The sequence below is a fragment of the Phyllostomus hastatus genome, unplaced genomic scaffold, assembly GCF_019186645.2.
Source record: "Phyllostomus hastatus isolate PE091 unplaced genomic scaffold, TTU_PhHast_1.1 phas_contig_58, whole genome shotgun sequence".
In the NCBI taxonomy this organism is placed as follows: Eukaryota; Metazoa; Chordata; class Mammalia; order Chiroptera; family Phyllostomidae; genus Phyllostomus; species Phyllostomus hastatus.
Window position 1 is genome coordinate 24,816,256 of NW_025333916.1, and position 17,671 is coordinate 24,833,926.

At 36.4% G+C, this 17,671-nt stretch overlaps 1 non-coding gene across 1 annotated transcript; it reads right to left on the reverse strand.

The window, feature by feature from the left end:
* Window positions 1-1,029: 1,029 nt before the first annotated feature.
* Window positions 1,030-1,189, reverse strand: LOC123825026. Its single transcript, XR_006786810.1, has one exon. It is a non-coding gene; the product is annotated as a U1 spliceosomal RNA (small nuclear RNA).
* Between the last annotated feature and the right edge of the window lie 16,482 nt (window positions 1,190-17,671).

Consider the following 17,671-nt stretch of genomic DNA (forward strand, 5'->3'; position numbering starts at 1 on the left):
TTGATGCATTTTGACATTTTCATACACCCATGAAACTATCATATAATCAAGGGAGTGAATAGAGCCATCACCCTGGAACATCTGAGTCCCCTTAAGCCCTTCTCCTGTCTGCTCCCCATGGCGTTCTCCATCCCCTGGCAGCCACTGATCTGTCATTACAGACTCATTTGCATTTTCTAGAATTTTATCTAAATGCAGTCATATAGTATGCATTCCATTTTGCCTGGCTTATTTCCTTCAGCATAATAGTTTTGAAATTTACCTATATTTGTATGTATATTAATAGTTCATTTCTTTCTATCCCAGGTAGTATTACATTATATGAATATACCAAAATTTGTTTATTTATTCACTTTTGATAAACATTTGTGTTATGTTCAGCTTGTAAAAATTAAAATTAGTAGTTTAAGGATGTTCATGTAAATGTCATTGTATAGATATAGTGTTTTTATATTCATGGGCACATGACTGAATGGAATGGCTGGATTGTATAGTTGGTGCATGTCTGATTTTCAGATTTTGATGTTTTTTATTGAGTTCAGATTATTTTAAAATTTCTCACAAGACTTTTTTGACTCATGGGTTATTTAGAAATATGTTAATTTCCAAATATTTGAGAATTTTTCAGATACTCTGATTTTGATTTCTAGTTTAATGTCACAGTGTTTAAAGAATACATGTTGTACAATTTCCCAAATTTGTTAAAGTTTATTTTATGTCACAATATATGGTCTGTCTTAATGAACAGTCCATACATACTTGAGAGGAGTGTGTATTTTGCTGTTTTTCCAGGGAGTGCCCTGTAAGTGTCAGTGAGGTCAGGTTGGTTGGATGTGTTGCTAGTCTCTCCTGTGTCCTTACTTATTTCCTGTCCACTTTTTTCAATCACTGAAAGATAAGTGTCAAAACATCACTGAAGATTGTAGGTTTGTCTCTTTCTTCTTTATGGATTTTAAAATCATGTTGTTAGGTATATACATGTTAAGAATTATTACTTTTTTCTTTTTTCTCTCTTCCTTTTTCCCCAGGGAAGAGTGTGCATGAAATCCCCTTACTGCCACAAATGATGCAGTCTAGTTTCCCACATTTGGGGAAACCTCAGGGGTCAGCACCTCCAGAGTGCAGTGGATAAGTCTCACCCTGAGAAAACCACAGTCATGATCATGGTATCTCCCCTGCCAGGTAGTATAGGATTGCTATGTTTTTCTGAAGAACTGGCTCCTTCCTCATTGTATGTTGTTCCACATTATCCCCTCTAGTATTCCTCATTCTTAAGTTTGTTTCTCCTGGTGTCAATATAGCTTCTTTGGCTTTCTTTTATTAGTATTTGCATGCCATATCTGTTTCCATTCTTTTATTTTTAACCTAGCTTTACTTTATATTTTATAGACAGCATATAGTTGGGTCTTATTTTGATTTTTATCTAACTGGATAATCTTTGTCTTTTCAGTGGTAAGTTTAGATAGTTTACATTTAATGTAATTATTAATGTGGTTAGTTTTAAATATACTCTTGCTAAATGTTTCCTATTTGTATCATTTCTTCTTTTTCATTGACTGTTTTCCATGACTCCATGCATCTCTACTTCTGCTTCATTATTTCTATCACTTAAAAACATCCTTTCTACTTTTCCCCTAGGATTTACAATATACATACTCAATTGATCAGAATTCAAATAATGTTCACTGTTTTACCTCTCACTTATGAACCTTGTAGTAGTGTATTCCCAGTCCCTCCCTCTGGCTTGTTGTGCCATTGTTGTTATATGTGTGCTTTAAACACAGAATACCTTTCTATTTTTCTTTCGATAGTTGCCTTTCAGAGCAACTAAAAATAAGAAAAAACAAATTTTGTATTTGCCTTCCTTTATTGCTTTTCCATTGTTCTTCCTTTTCTTATATAGATCCAAATGTCTGTCTGGTAATTTACATATTCAACCTGAAAAACTTCCTTTAACATTTCTTGTGTGAGAAAGCCTCTATTTCTTCCATCCTCTTTGAAAGCTCATTTCTTCAGGTTTAGAGTTCTGAATTGAGAGGTTCTTTAAAGGCTCTTTAAAGACATTACTGCATTATCTTTTGGCTTATATGGCTTCTGATGAAAATCCCTATTCTTATCTTTGTTTCTCTACACTTAATATGGCTTTTCCCTGCTCTAGTTGCCTTCAAGACTTTCTCTTTGTGGTTGTTTTTCAGTAGTTTGAAAGTCCCTTTTTTGTTTTCTGAACTTCTTGGATCTGTGGCTTGGAGTACGTCATTGACTTTATTAGACTATTTCACATTACCATATAGCTCTTGGATACTCTTTTTAAAAATATTTTTCTTTGTGTTTTTGTTTGAGTTGTTTCTATTGACTTGAAGGTCACTGACTTTTTTCAGCTGTGTTAAGTCTGCTGCTGAGCATGTGGAAGGCATTCTTAATCTCTGATTTTGTTTTTATTTCTTGCTTTTCTACTTCTTTTATAGTTCTCATCTCTTCATTAAAATTATCCATCTGACCTTGTGTGTTGTTCCTTCTTTCATTATTGCCGTTGACATTTTAATCAGTTGTTATATTTTATTGCTATTTATTTTCTGTTTGACTCACTTGTTCTTTTCCCGTTTCTTTTTACTGCTTTCTTTTGAAAGTATTTTTTATGATTCTATTTTATTTTTTTTATTGTTGTGTTAACTACAACTCTTTGCCTTTTTATGTTGGCAGCTACTTGAGGATTTATAGCACACTTAAGTACTTAGCACCATTAACTATAGTTAACTTAGCACAGTCTGCCTTCAAGTAACATTGAACTGCTGTACATTTAGTATACAAACTTTACACTCATATATTTCCAGTTCTCACCTCCTGGTCTTTATGCTGTAGTTATATCTTTTACTTTGACATGTATTATAAATCCCATACTACCGTATTATTATTTTTGCTTTAAATCAGGAATTGGTAAACTAAGGCCCAATAGCCAAACAAGCTTCTCACCCACTTGGGTAAATAAAGTTTTACTGTAACATGGCCATACCAAATAATTTACATACTTTTCAATGTCTGCTTTCACCATACAACAGCAGAGGTGAGTAGGTGCCACAGAGACTGTCAGGCACACAAAACCTAAAATAGTTACTCTCTGACCCTTTCAAGAGAAAAAGTTTGCCTATATTTATTCTAGATGGACAATTATCTTTTAAAGATATTCAAATAATAAGAAATAAATCATAAATATTAACCCACATAATTACCATTTCTGATGTTTTCATTCCTTTGTGTATATGCATATTTCTATTTGTTATTTTCCTGTATCTGAAAGATTTCCTTTAATATTTCTTGAAGTGCAGGTCTGATTGTGATGGATTCTTTTAGCTGCTATAGTTTTGAAAATGTCTTTGTTTCATCTTCCTTTAAAATTTTTTTTTGCTTGTTGTAGAATTTTATGTTGACAAATAGTTTTTCACTATTTTAAAGATGTTACTCCACTATCTCCGCATTTGTGTTGTTTTGATGAGAAACAGGCTTTCATTCTTATCTTTGTTTTTCTGTAGATATCATGACTTTTTATGGATTACTTTTAAGATTTTTTTATCACTGGGTTTGAGCAATTTGATCATGATACAACTTGGTGTACTTCATGTTTCTTGTGTTTGAGGTTGGTACATACATCACTGTGTAAGTTTAATAAGCAGCATGATGGTTTTATTTACATATATTGTGAAATGATTACAATACATTCAGCTAACACCTATTTTCTCATATACCGTACTTTGCCATGTATGATGCACACTCATGTTTTTGTGCATGTTATACACAGGCTTATTATACCCATGGTATATAATCATTATACACACGTTTAATGCACATCCTTATTTTCTCCTCAAAAATTTGGGCAAAGTGTGCATATTATACATGGCAAAATACAGTAGATACAACAAAAGAAAAGAAAAAATAAAGGAACAAATTTCTTGCAATGAGAACTCTTAAGGTTTACTTTCTTAACAACTATCCTAGATGTCATACGTGAGTGTTAGCTTCTATCCCACTTTGAAGACTCCAGTTTTGCATATGTTGGACACTGGAAGTTGCCCACATCTCATGAATGTTCTGTTTACTTATTTATTTTTATTTTTTTCTTTGTATGTTAATTTGGGGTAGTTTCTATTGCTATGTCATCCAGTTTACTGCTATTTTCTTCTGCAGTGTTTAATCTCACATCAATTTCACCTGTGTATTTTCATCTGTAAGAGATCTTTGTATGTCTTTTTTGATTATGCTTACATATATTCCATATTTCTTCTTAACATGGTCAATCTTTTCTGTAGTGTTTTGACCATATGGAATATAGATGTAATAACTATGTTAAGATCTTTGTTCTTATCACTGCTGTCAGTTCTGAGTTGGTTTTGATTGTGTGATTTGTCTTTTTATTCCTCCTGCTTTTCATGCTGGTAATTTTTTTATTGGATGACACAAATTGTGAGTTTTACCTTTTGGTGAGATTTTTTTTATGTTTGTATAAATATTCTAGAGTTTAGTTCTGAAATTTGGTTAACTAACTTGAAAATAGTTTGATTCTTTGGTTCTTGTTTTTAAACTTTGTTAATATGGTTCAGAGTATCATTTAGTATAGGGTTATTTTTTTATCCCTGTACTGAGGCAAGACTTTCTGAAGACTTTCTTGGCTGGCAGAATTCTAAGATGGTCTTGGTGTTTCTGCTCCTTGGTGTTACCCCCATGATTATGTTACAATACATGTAAAAAGAGATTTAGCAGATATAATTAATGTTACTAATCAGTTTAATTTAAAATAGATATTATCTAGGTGGGCCTAGCCTGTATGAAATTTCAAAAGCAGATACTTTTCTCTGAATGGTTGCAGAAAAGTAGATAAAATATTCTAAGTAAAGGAGAGTTTTGATGCATCATTGAGGGCTTGAAAATATAGAGGTTCATTTGGAGAGTATCTGAGAATAGCTTCAAAGAGCTAAGAGCAATCCCTGGCCAATCGGAAAAATGGGAACCTCAGTCTTACAACCACAGGAACCAAATTCTGCTAATAACCAGAATGAATTTGGAAACAGATTCTTCCCCAAACCTCCAGGTGAGAAACCAGCCCAATGACACTTTGATTTTGGCTTTATGAGATCCTAGATAGAGAATCCAGTTAAGCCTGCCTGGATTTGTGACCTACATAGTTGTGAAGCAATAAATGGGTATTGGTTTTAAGTTTCTAAATTGTGGTACATTACTACACAGTGATAGAAAACTAAGATGGTAGTCTATCCAATATCCTGCAAATTATGAGGCTTTCCATGTCTGGCCAGTGGAAACAGGCACTAGTCCCTGACCTGAAGTAGTCCTGAGTTTTGTTCCCTCTAATCTTTTTGTATGGTTCTTTCCCTGGCATCTGGCAGTTACCTCCCATTCCTGTGCTGGTTAGTACTCAGCTGAATACTCAAGGGGGTCCTTATGAAGATCTCCAGAATTCTCTCTCTGAACAGCTCTCTCTTTTCTGGTACTTCACTCTGCACACTTTGGCCTCTTTATATTTCCAGCTCTGTCACCTTGACTTTGCCGAGGCTCTTTTCTCCCTGTGCTGCAGCCTGGAAACTCTGTCCAGGAAGTACATTGTTGATTGGGGCTCATTTAATTTGTTTAATGTTTCTCAGAGGTCACTGTCCTTTGTTGCCGCATAGTCTATGTTTTGAAAGCCATTGTTTCATATATTTTGCCCAGTTTTTGGATGTTTCAGGAAGGAGGGTAAATTTAATCTCTGCTATTCCATTTTGATCAGAAGCAAAATTCCTCAGATAAATGCACTTGGAATCAGGCACTGTTTAATCCCAAATTTGGGTAAAATGCTAAAAAATGCTTATTCTGGCAATGGTGGTGTTTCAGCATCCTCTGAGCTTATAGAATGAGGGTACCATTTTAATTATAGCAATCTACCAATATTTTTATGTAGATGGGATTGAAATATTAAAACAAAAATTCTAGCATGATCACACCCTAATCCAGGCCTGTTAAATTCTGAAGTGGGATAGATTGTCTGAAAGTTGTTGGCTTCTCTGTAGTTTGGTCTTCCCATTTTACCTTGGTAGTCAGGCTGATTTCTAGTTTCAAGAGTGGGGGTCTGTGGTGATCTATCTCCCTTCATGCTGAGTGAGTACTTTCTTTTTTATTATCCTTGTGGACATATCAGCTCTTAGTTTAGAAGGATATGCCTTGATCTTGGGATCACAAGCTGCCCTTCAGATTCTCTAGAAAACATGACCTCAGATATACCTCTTTTTTTCATAAGTTTCCACAGCCAGGTGGCCAGGGTTGAGGTGAATGTGAAAAGAGGAAATGTGTTGTTACAAAACCCTCCTGATGGCTGAGGCTTATGAACTATTTTGGGGGCTTTATTTTATGTCACAGTGATGAGCACCTTCCTTCTCCGTACCAGGAAGAGGATGTGGGTCCTTGTTCCACCTGGGTTTCTGCTTTATGCAGGTCATCTGCAGTACAGCCTATTGAGCCAGGTCTGTGAGCCTGTTTGGGGGCAGGGGAGGTTCTTGTGTGCTTGTTCTGAGGCAAAACAAACAAACAAACAGACAAACAAAAACAAAGAAAAGTACTAGCTACTAATGCTTCTTTCCTTGAGTAACATTGCACTTCTCATATAGAAACAAGTTCTCACAAAAGGAATAGCTTTTGTGGAACTGGCCAAATCACAGAATCTAAGACTTAGGATGGAGATGAAGCGGCTAGAGCGAAGGCATTCATGTGTATAGATAGGTGAGAGAACCATGTGGATAGAATGGAATAACTTTGTTAAGTCTTACCAAGTCCTTTAAAGGGTACTTTGCAAACTTGAATGTACATTTGAACTATATGAGGAACTTATTAAAATGCATATTCAGATTCAGCAGGTCTGTGTGGGGCCTGAGATTCTACATGTCTCACAGGCTCCTGCTGATACATATACTGCTTATTTGGAGACCACACTTTGAGTAGCAAGGTTCTGAAAGAATATATCCAGGAGTAAAATATACGAGACATAAAATCACAATTAATATTCATCATTTATTCAGCACCTCATGTTTAATAAACTATACTCAATGACATGGAGAAAAGGGGGAATCAGAATAAAGCCTCCTCTTATAGAATTTACAAAGTAGAAGGAGACTATATATATTAAACTATAAGTAGTGTAGTTCAGATTCTAGTAGTTAAAGATACCTGGGCTTGAACCCTGGTCTGTGAAAAAATGACCAAATTGCCTAACCACTATGTGGTTCAATTTCCTTCCCTGTGAAGAGAAAAATAAGAATAACTATAGCAACTGCAGCTTAGAGATATTGTGAAGATTAAATGAGTTGATACATGTAAAAATGCATAAAATTGTGACTGGCATGTAGAAAGGACTAAAATTAGCTTTTATAATTCCAGTTGAAAGGTAAGAAAAAACATAAAAGAGACTTATATAAAATATGGAGTCCAGTCCCAGCCAATTTTCAGTTACCACGGCTTTCCAATCCCACATCTGGAAATGAGAGTTTTTTCTGGAATGCCACAGATATAGCAGAAAATGATTGGGCTATCCCTGCTACATAGGAAAAGCCTGAAAGAGAATTTGAGAAAAAAATTTGAAAAAGTTGTCATCTGAATGTTTCCTTGTATCTCTGATCTTCCTTCTTTTCTTCCATAAACTCAGAAGAATTGGGTTTGAATCTTGAATCTGTTACTTATGACCTAAAACAATGATACATCTCTTAATCTGTCTTTGCCTCTCAGTAGCTTTGTCTATAGAACGGAGATAATAATGTCTGTGTGATGGCGTAGTTGTGAAAATTCAAAGAAAAATTATGGTAGGTTAAATAATGCTCCCCCCCCCCGTAAAAACTATCATGGTCATAATCCCTGGAAAATGTGAATATTATTTTATGTGGCAAAGGAGACTTTGCTGATGTCATTAAGCTAAGGATCTTGATATAAATTATTCTATGTTGTCTGGGTGGACCCAATACATTCATAAGTGTCTGTATGAGATGGAAGCCGGGCGAGGTTTGACACACAAAAAGAAGGCAGTCTGAAGCAAGATGCTGCATAGCTGGCTTTGGAGCTGAACAGGGGCCATGAACCAAGGAATGCATGAGATTACAATTTGAGAAAGTGGAAAAGTCAAAGAAACATTCTCCCCTAGAGCCTACAGAGGGAGTACGGCCCTGCTGACACCTTGATTTTGGCTCAGAGAAACTGACTTCCAGCTTCTAGAACTGTAAGAGAGTAAATGTGCATTGTTTTAAGCCACCAACTTTGTAGTAATTTATTAAAGCAGTCATAGGAAACAAATACAAAAGTTATGAAAGCCATTTATGGAGCACTACACGAATGTTATTTTTCATCTTTTCTCTAATTAGAGAGTCCTCACTAGCATGAAGATCTTTAAGTTAAGGCCACTGTAACAATCCCAGTTTTTCATGAAGAAGCCTAAAGCTATGAAACATTCTTTTCTTGTTCATAAGACTGAGATGTAAATGAAGCATTATTCATGGTTCTCCAAAAGGATATTAAGAAAATTGGGGATTGCACTGCTCTCGTAACAAAATTATAAGACTAGGTGACCAGAAGTCCCAAATGAAAACACTTCTGGTTTTCATTTTGCCCCAGCATGGTATTTATCCTGTGGTCTGAATCAACTCTCAGGGATCCTTCCAGAAACTTCAGAAGCTTCAGAACACAATGATCTAGTTATTTCAGAAGAAAACTTCAGAAGGGAGGTGAAAGGAAGGGATAATGATCTGCGAAGTGATTGAAAAGTATTGCTTATGTTTAGAATTTCTTATCCTTTGAAGTTTCAATTTGAGGAGTCAAACGCATTTTGCTTAGCTCAGTTGCTCTAAGTTGATATTGACAAACCTTTGGTATTTGGGTCAAGAAAGAGAAAGGATTTGTGAAAAAGATAATTTTTAACAGTTGTGATGTAAACTAATCACTAGTTGAGTAACGCAAGGTTAAACTTACGGGCCTTTAAATCTACAGGGAAATGTTCAGAAAAGGTTACCTAATCCGTTAATTATAAACTAAAATGATCCTTTTCTCCCTCCCTGCACAACTCTTTTCCACCTTTCCTCTGGCAGGGGTGTCCAACCCGCTGCCCACGGGCCTCATGTGGCCCAGGATGGCTATGAATGTGGCCCAACACAAAATTGTAAATTTACTTAAAACTTTTTTTTTGCTCATCGGTTTTTGTTAGTGTTTGTGTATTTAATGTGTGGCTCAAGAAAATTCTTCCAGTGTGGCCTAGAAATGCCAAAATGTTGGACACCCCTGCCTAGAGACAGACCAATCTGACACTTAAAGAGGATAAATAGAGACAGGTTAGCTCAAGACCAGCCTTTGTGGCTTCTCACACTACCTGTTCTCTTTAATCTTTCTTACTTCACTAGCTGATTTTCCTAAAAAGGTGATCTGAATTCCTAGCAAAGAGGTTTGTGATTATTCATTTATTTAAGCATTTTTGAGACTCTACCATATTACCATGTTAACTTCAAACCCAATTGGACACATTAGTTTTGCCAACAGGTAATAGAGTTTAAAGGCTCCATAAAAACATGGCCTATGATAATTATTTTGTTGGCCTAGCATGTAGCCTGGGCTCCCTTTGAAAACTCTATCCATTCATTTGGAGGGCCCAGGATTTGATTCTCAAATGACACTTATGGAAGCTTTTGGGAAACTAGTATAAGTGCTACGTAAATATTAGATAGTCATCACAGTATTGCACAAACCACATCCCATGAGAAAAACATTTGGAGAGCAATATGTACAGTGGAGCTTCATATAATCAAGCAAGACCTCCTCTCTAAATGGATTCAGAGAGTTCTTAACTTCTAGCCTCCACATAGAAACAAAAGAAGCTTGTCTGTGTGGCTGCAGTGTTGAGTGCTCTTCCCCAGCGAATCCTTCCATACCTGAACTGCAGCCTGAGTACTGACTCCCACATCCTGTATCGCCTAAGCCAGGTGTTACCAACTGCAGTTTTTAGCTTTCTTCCTTCTCTCTTATTGCATTTTTTCCTCTTCTGTTTTTTTCCAACCAGCTCTTTAGTTCCTCAGGCCACCATCTTCCCAATTCTAATTTCTCATTTTAAGGACCACAGCTATATTACTCTTAGCACAGCCCTGAAGCAGGAAGGGGGGGAAAGTCTTGAATATTATAAATGGGTGTCATGAAAATCATGCTTGAAGGCATCTCACGCATATCAGGTTGGAGAGGGATACTGAGGCCCGACCGTAGAGGGCCTTGCATGTAAAGTAAAGGCAGCTCAACTCCATTTTGAAATTAGAGGTTGTTTTCTGAAAGGATTTTAAGCAGATCTATGACTAGATATGTGCATTTTAGATAGATTATTCTGAGAACAATGCAGAGGATAGATGGGCCTATATGAGGTTGTGGATTAGGTGGGGTGGGCAGTATGGTGAGAGCAGGGTGGGAGGAGATAGATTAGTGACGGAGGGATTGCAGTGGTACGAGCAAACGTGATAAGACTCTGAATGAAAATGATTATACAGAGAATGAAGAGAAAGAAATTAGTAAATAATTAATGACATTAGAGCATCTATAGGAGATAGCACAAAAAAGTGATAGTGAAAGGCAAATAGGAAAATAAGAAAGCAGATGAGAGATCTGGGTCAAAAAAAAAAACAACTTTCCTAATTTCTCCAGATGGAAATAATAGCTTGTTCCTAGACTAAATTGTCATCATTTGTACTTCCTTATGGCTCTTATGGCTTTCTACCTTGTATTTTTTTTTATTAATGTATTTTATTCAGCTACTGAGTGGCAAATTCCTCAAGTTCAGAGACTGTTTAGATTACACTCCTGAAATTAAGGACTTTCATGTGTATAAATCATTTTATACTGGCAACATCTTTGGGAAAGGTAGGCATGACAGTTGTTATTATTCCCATTTTTTTTTTCAGATGAGAAAAACCTATGGTCAGAAATATTACTATAGCATAGTTAGTAACTGGCAGAGCTGGGCTTCATGTATGTGGTCCAGAATCTACATGCAACTATACTCTTTTTCATAATAAAGGTCCCCATGTCCTTACTCAGGATGTTTATTTTTAATAATTAGGTATCAGATTTTCTAGCCATTACCATGTTAAATGCCACAAAATAAAAGATGGAAAGGAGTGGAATGCAATGACTAAGACAAACCCACTGAGTAAGTGGCAGAATGCTCAGCAACTGGCAAAAAGGCAGGGAAACCCAAGACCCAATAATGTCTGTTGATACTCGGCATCATTTTCTCCCTTCCAAACTCTCTCCCATGTGCAGGCACTGGAAATCTGGAAACTACATTTCCTTGTCCTAGGAAGGTTCAGATTTTGGTTTTACCAATGAGAGGAGATAGCATACGATGTAGAATGTGGAAAAGGAGAGGCTGTTTTCTGGCCACAGCTGTGGGCAGGATCTGGACCACAGCAGACAGCACACATGGATTTTCCAAAAACTTCCAGATAAGCCACCTGAGAATCATCTACTCTTATACCACAGTTAACTAAGGCCATGGATAGCAGTCCCCTATAAAACCTTCATTTCCTGAATTATTAAGTGCTGGCAGTGGTATTCCTGGTCTTCACACCACTCAGCCTTTCCAATGATTGCATAAGCTACTAAATCCCTATATTAAATCACTTTATGCTTTAAATACCTAGAGTGGTTCTATTTTCCTGACTCATACACCATACAGAGGAAACAGAAGTATCATATAAGGATTATAAGCTGAGATCATGTACTTTAGAGGCATATAGACCTATTGGTCTCAACCAATACAACATGACCCTTTAAGAATACAGCAGAGTGGATCATAGATTGACAAATATTTCTACTCCAAGTGGTTTAAATACAAACCTCCACTGATATGATACTGGGGATTGATACTTAAAACATTTAGTTGCCCAGAAAACCTTGGCTATTTGAATGACCTTATTCCCCCCATAAAATACTGGCGGAAAGCTGAAGTTTTACTATGGATAGCATGGAGTTTCACAATGGCTGTGTACAGGAATGAAAGATTGCTACATTTGAAATTTCATGTGTAGTCCTGTTCAGATGGGTTGCTGACAGATAGATTTAAAAAATATTTACCAGTAACCTATGGGTTGATGGAAAGATATTCAAATGGACTGGCATTAAAGTGTCAAAATTTCCATGCCTTCCTTTGGGGTTGTCTTTTTTCAGATAAATAAAATGAAGTTCTTAATGCCTAGAAAGAATTTGACCTCACCTCTCATCAATACTCTAATTCTCCTTGGCTTTTCTAAATTCTCCTGTCAATGCAGATAACAAAGGACCCCTGTCAGCCAAGCAGCTATGGTGATGACCTTTCTCTTAAATGAGCATTTCTATTCATTTGCTGCTTTGTGCTAATTTTCTAGGTTAGATGACATATTTATTTGCACACACAGACTATACCGGTTGGGGTTCAGTTCTTAATATTCTTGTGGGGGAGGATTAGAGCCTCTCACCTTTCTCTCAGGTCAGTGGATTACTGCCTTTTATGGTACTGGGCAGGCTGAGTTACTCAATAACTAATGGACATTTCCACTGCACTCCCAAGGCACGTAGGCAATTTTGGTGTTTCAGAAACTTATTTCCTCACAAATATATTTGACACTGAATCAAACCCTGATGTGTCAAATTCCACTTTTCTAAACTCTAGGGATGGGTCCACCTGGCTTTGTGTTCAGTTCACTGAATATCTCAAAACTATTTATCAAATGTCCTAGGCCTAGCCAAAACCAAATCTCCTTTGCCAAACATTTTACTTAATTTAATAATAAAAAATACCCATCTGTATTTTAATGAAAATTTAATCCACATGTTTGATTCACTTTTTGCACTCAATTCATCAAAATATTTTGTAAGAGTTATCTGAAGTCCAAGTAGCCTTCTATGTCATTTAAAAAAAAATAAGACAGTGTAAGCCCTTCTCCACCCCCCACCCCCACATTTTTCTGGGCCTCTCACAGGGCCATTCTGTTTTCCCAATCCTTATCTGCCTCAAGGCTTATCTTCACTCTTTCCCTGACTCCCCTTCCACCCCAGTTCCACTCTGGTATGATCACTAATGAGCCACTTTATGACGTGGCTCATAAAGATGTTGTCCATTTGTTTCCCTGCCCAAGGAAGGAAATAAATAAAAAAGGGAAAGAAGGAAAACAACAAGAAAGTTCCTAGCTTTTCCTTTGGGGAGGAACCTAGTTACCTAAACTTAGGCTATAATAATTTATATCTTCTGTGACTGTGGAGTTGAAAAAACAGCCATATTCCCACTTTAATGTGGGTGCATTCAATGTTGAAGGTAATAAGAGAGATGATTTAAAGTTCCCCCTAAATATGATCTTATAGAGGTAGCACCAACAGAGTCTTGAGGGGAAAAAAAAGCACCAGCCATTTGATAGCTACTCACTAATTTCCATTGATTTAAAATTTAAGATAGTTTTGAATAGGTACTTGCTTAGTTGGTTGATTGGAAAAGAGACTGTAGGTTCAATACATTGACATATTTACTTTGAACAGTAGCTATGCTTCACTGGGCAACTGGCGACTCAGTGGTAGCTGAGGAGAGGGAAGGGCAGGCTTGGAGAGGGGGTCAGAGAGGGAGGTTGGTAGCTTTGGCTGCTCTCTTCAGTGAGGTAATCCTTCCTCCGTGTAGCACTGCTCTCCCTGTGCCTGCTGCCAGTGCCCAAAGAGCTCCAGATGCAATTGATCTCATTATAGATCAGAACTGAATTGGCTTGGACAGTCTGTTCTTTCCTAGTGATTAGGACATAACATATTTTTCTTCCCCCTCCCCCTCAGCCCTATCTTTGTCTCCTGGCTGAAGGTTTTTTTGTTTTTGGATTAATCTAGGGTTAATCTAAGTTTACTTACTTGTTGTCATCTTAAGCTGGCAAGGTAGATACTATTCTTCGAATAACTCTGAAAGCTGTGCTCCTATCATCAACATGAACTCTAGTTTGTTTAACCTCTATCTGTATTGGACTCATATTAAGCCAAAAACACTGGGTACATGGCTTAGTAGGATTAAATCAAAGATTAGTAGTGCATTTTGTCTCAGATGAGATTCTCATTTTGGTATTGACTTGCTAGGAGTTTTCTTGATACCTTTATTTTTTCTCATAGGAAGAGTACTATAGGAGAATCATGAAACATGAAAGAAATTTCAGTGTGGTGTGGTAGCTCAGTTGGTTAGAGTGTTGTCCTGATACCCCAAGGTTGTGGATTTGATCTCTGGTCAGAGAACATCTAAGAAGCAACCAATGAATGCATAAATAAGTGGAACAACAAGTGGACGTTTCTCTCTCTTCTTTCCTCTCTCTCTAAAAAAAAATCAATAAATAAGTGTGAGATAGAGAACAAAAATCATTAAAAAAAAAAAAGAAATTTCAGAAGACTGGTATTCTGTGTCTTTGTCTCCAGGAAAGACTGCATGTAAAATATTCACTTATATCTTTATGAATAAGTGCTTTCAATTTTTCATGTAGATACCTAGGAGAGGGGTTGCTAGATTACATGGTAACTCTTTTTAATTTTTTGAGGAATCTCCATACTATTTTTTATATACCTATGTTTATTGAAGCGTTATTCATGCTGGCCAAGACATGGAAACAACTAAAGTGTGCTTTGATAGATGACTGGATAAAGATGATGTGGTACATGTATACAATGGGATACTACTCAGCCATAAGAAAAGATGAAATACTGCCATTTGGGACAACATGGAAGGATCTTAAGAGTATCATGCTAACCAAAATAAGTCAAACAAAAAAAGTCAAGAACCGTATGATTTCACTGATATGTGGGATATAAAACTGAAACCAAATAAACAAACAGACTCATAGACACAGAAAATAGTATGATGGTTACAAGAGGGAAAGGGAAATGGTGGAGAAGGTAGTAAATGGTAAGGGGGGTCCAATATACGGTGATGAAAAGAGATCTGACTTTGTTTTGGGTGGTAAACACACAATGAAATGTAAAGATAATATATTAAGTTTACACTTGAAACCTGTGTAACTTTATTAACCAGTGTCACCCCAATAAACTTAATAAAAAATTTAAAAACATTCACTTAATAGAGAGGTCCTTCTCCTTTAAACTCTCTAGAGAGAGTGAGACCCATAAATTCCTTGCTAATGTGTTCTGTATCTTTCTAATCTAAGGCGCTTCCTTAATGAAGCTGATTATGAGATTTTGGGAGTGAAGTGTGTAGGTAGTGAGAAACCTCTGTCTTCTAAAGAAATTACAAAGTAAAAAACAGAGCTGGAAACAATGGTGTGGTCTTTGAGTTAGGAGAACTATCGCCTTACTTGGAATCCAAAACAAATTCTAGTTTAACTGAGTGATGAAACCAGTTTTGGCTCTCGTTTCCTCATCTGTATAATGAAGAAGATCCCTCAAGTCTCTTATGGCTCTAAGATTCTTCTAGTTTGTGGTTTAGTTCACTTGGGAAATAGGTTTCCAGGCTCAGATGAAAATGTAATCAGTGCCCACCGGTTGTTTCACCTCTGTCTCAGATCCTTTCTTATTCACACACCCAGCAATATACTCACCAAGCCAGGATATAGACTTTTCTCTTTTGTGGGAGAAACATAGCAAAGTTTCATGCTTAAAGTTACTAGGAATTTCTAAACTTGCTACCAACAAAGACAGACATTGGCCCTTGGGAATCAGGGTGGGGACCTGAGAATCTGTGTGTCTTTGCAAGCAGCAGCAGCTATGGCAGGTGAGCACCAGAGGCAAGTCTATGTCCACAGTCTTCTGGGTTTCTCACAATGGACCTTCCTTATTGAGGGGGCTAGGCACTCTATGTTCTTTCTAACTGGATTCTGCTGTCGTTTTGTTTCTCTGTAGACAAGGAACTTCTGATAGACTCTAAATTTCATGGGAAAAGATATAATAACCAGGAAAGACATGGTTTTTAAGTCAAGGAAATCCCCAATGTTTCAGGATTATTGATTTTAATGTTCAAATGATAATTAGATTGCTTGGCAGTGTTTATTTACCCAGGGAAAGGCAGAGTTCCCACTTGGGCCTGAGTAATGCTGAGCAAGCCACTCACAAAGCAATTTGGAAGTTATGAACGGAAAGTATAGGTATGGTGTAATTTGAAGCAGAGAAATAAACCTTACTAAGACATCATTCTATAAAGCAGAGTTTTTAAAAAGTTTGATAGCTGAAAAAACTTAAGGAAAAGATTACTGATGTCAAATAAATAAAAAAATTCATTGTGATGTTGTAAAATAAAACATCTTTAAATAATGAGAATAAGAATAGTCATCTCTCAGTATCAAGTTGTTTGAGCTTTAGGCCAGATTCACATCAAAGTGGCTAATGTTTTGCCTTTTCTTTCTACACAAAATCTTAATTTAGAGTTATAGATCTTTAGAAGTGGCTTCAAGTTCTTGGTATTTAGAGTTTAAAATTATGGAATAATTTATCACTAAAGACTACTTTGAGTTTTCCATTGCATGTTGACTCCATGAGTCTGTTCTACTCAAAAGTAGGACATTTGAATATTGAGTGATTCCACGTGGAAGATGGGGGTGAATGGTTCCAGAGTCACTCTATGGTAGTGTTGACCTCTGTATTTTTCCATGTTTTATGTTAGAATTTATATGTGATTTTTGAAAAATATACTAAATGATAGTTTTATTGATTTCTTTGTCTGCTGGGTGTAGAAAATCATGAAATGCTGAAAAGACTCAAGTCTAGAGATTGTACCATTTGAGTCACAGTCTGGTTTTAATAAATTCTGATGTTTTATATATAGCATTAAAAACTGCAAGAATTTTACCCTAAACTAACAGGATCAACCTATTTGAGATGCTGCATTTATTACTACTATACACCACTCAAGATGTGTCATGAAAAAATGTTTTCATTTTATCTTTCATCCCCAAAATTACTGTGGGCATCTTTATCTTTCATGGAGCGAAAACTTCAGGTGCAAAGATGAAATCTTGAAATTTTTGCCCATTTTGCTTAAGTCATGACTTGATTGTATTAACAATCTTCACTAGTTCCCTTCTCAACACTGATTCAAAAGTCATAGGCATATTACTGACCACTAGCTGCTCTCTGTAAATAAGTTAATGTGTGGACTTATATTCAAGCACAATATCTTTTATTCATGGAGCAAAACCAAACTTTCTGTCCAGTCAGTTGGTATTTAAGGACTGTTAACCCAACTGTGCTTTTGTCTACACCATTTAACTCCCCAAATAACCAGTATTAAAAAAAAACAAGCAAACAAATATCTTCTTTTGTAGCATGTGTCATCATGGATAAAATCTACAAGTTAAATAAGTATTTCTAGCTCACAAGCACACTGCATATATATGCCGAGAACTGATTTGTTCTAGGTTCATCCACAGTTTTCTTCTCACAAATTTATCTTATAGTATGAGGTTTGTCCAGAAAGTGTCCAGCCATATACTATGAAAAATAGAGACATTTATTGAAGAAGATACCAGATATAAGAAACATTGTACATAGGACAATGTCATCTCAGACCCCTTCAAAGCAGGCACACTGGGATCTCACACAGTTCTCCCAACATCTCTTCCACTGTTCAAAACACTCTACAAAATCCTTTGTTGGAATCGCTATTAGCTGACTCATATTTTCC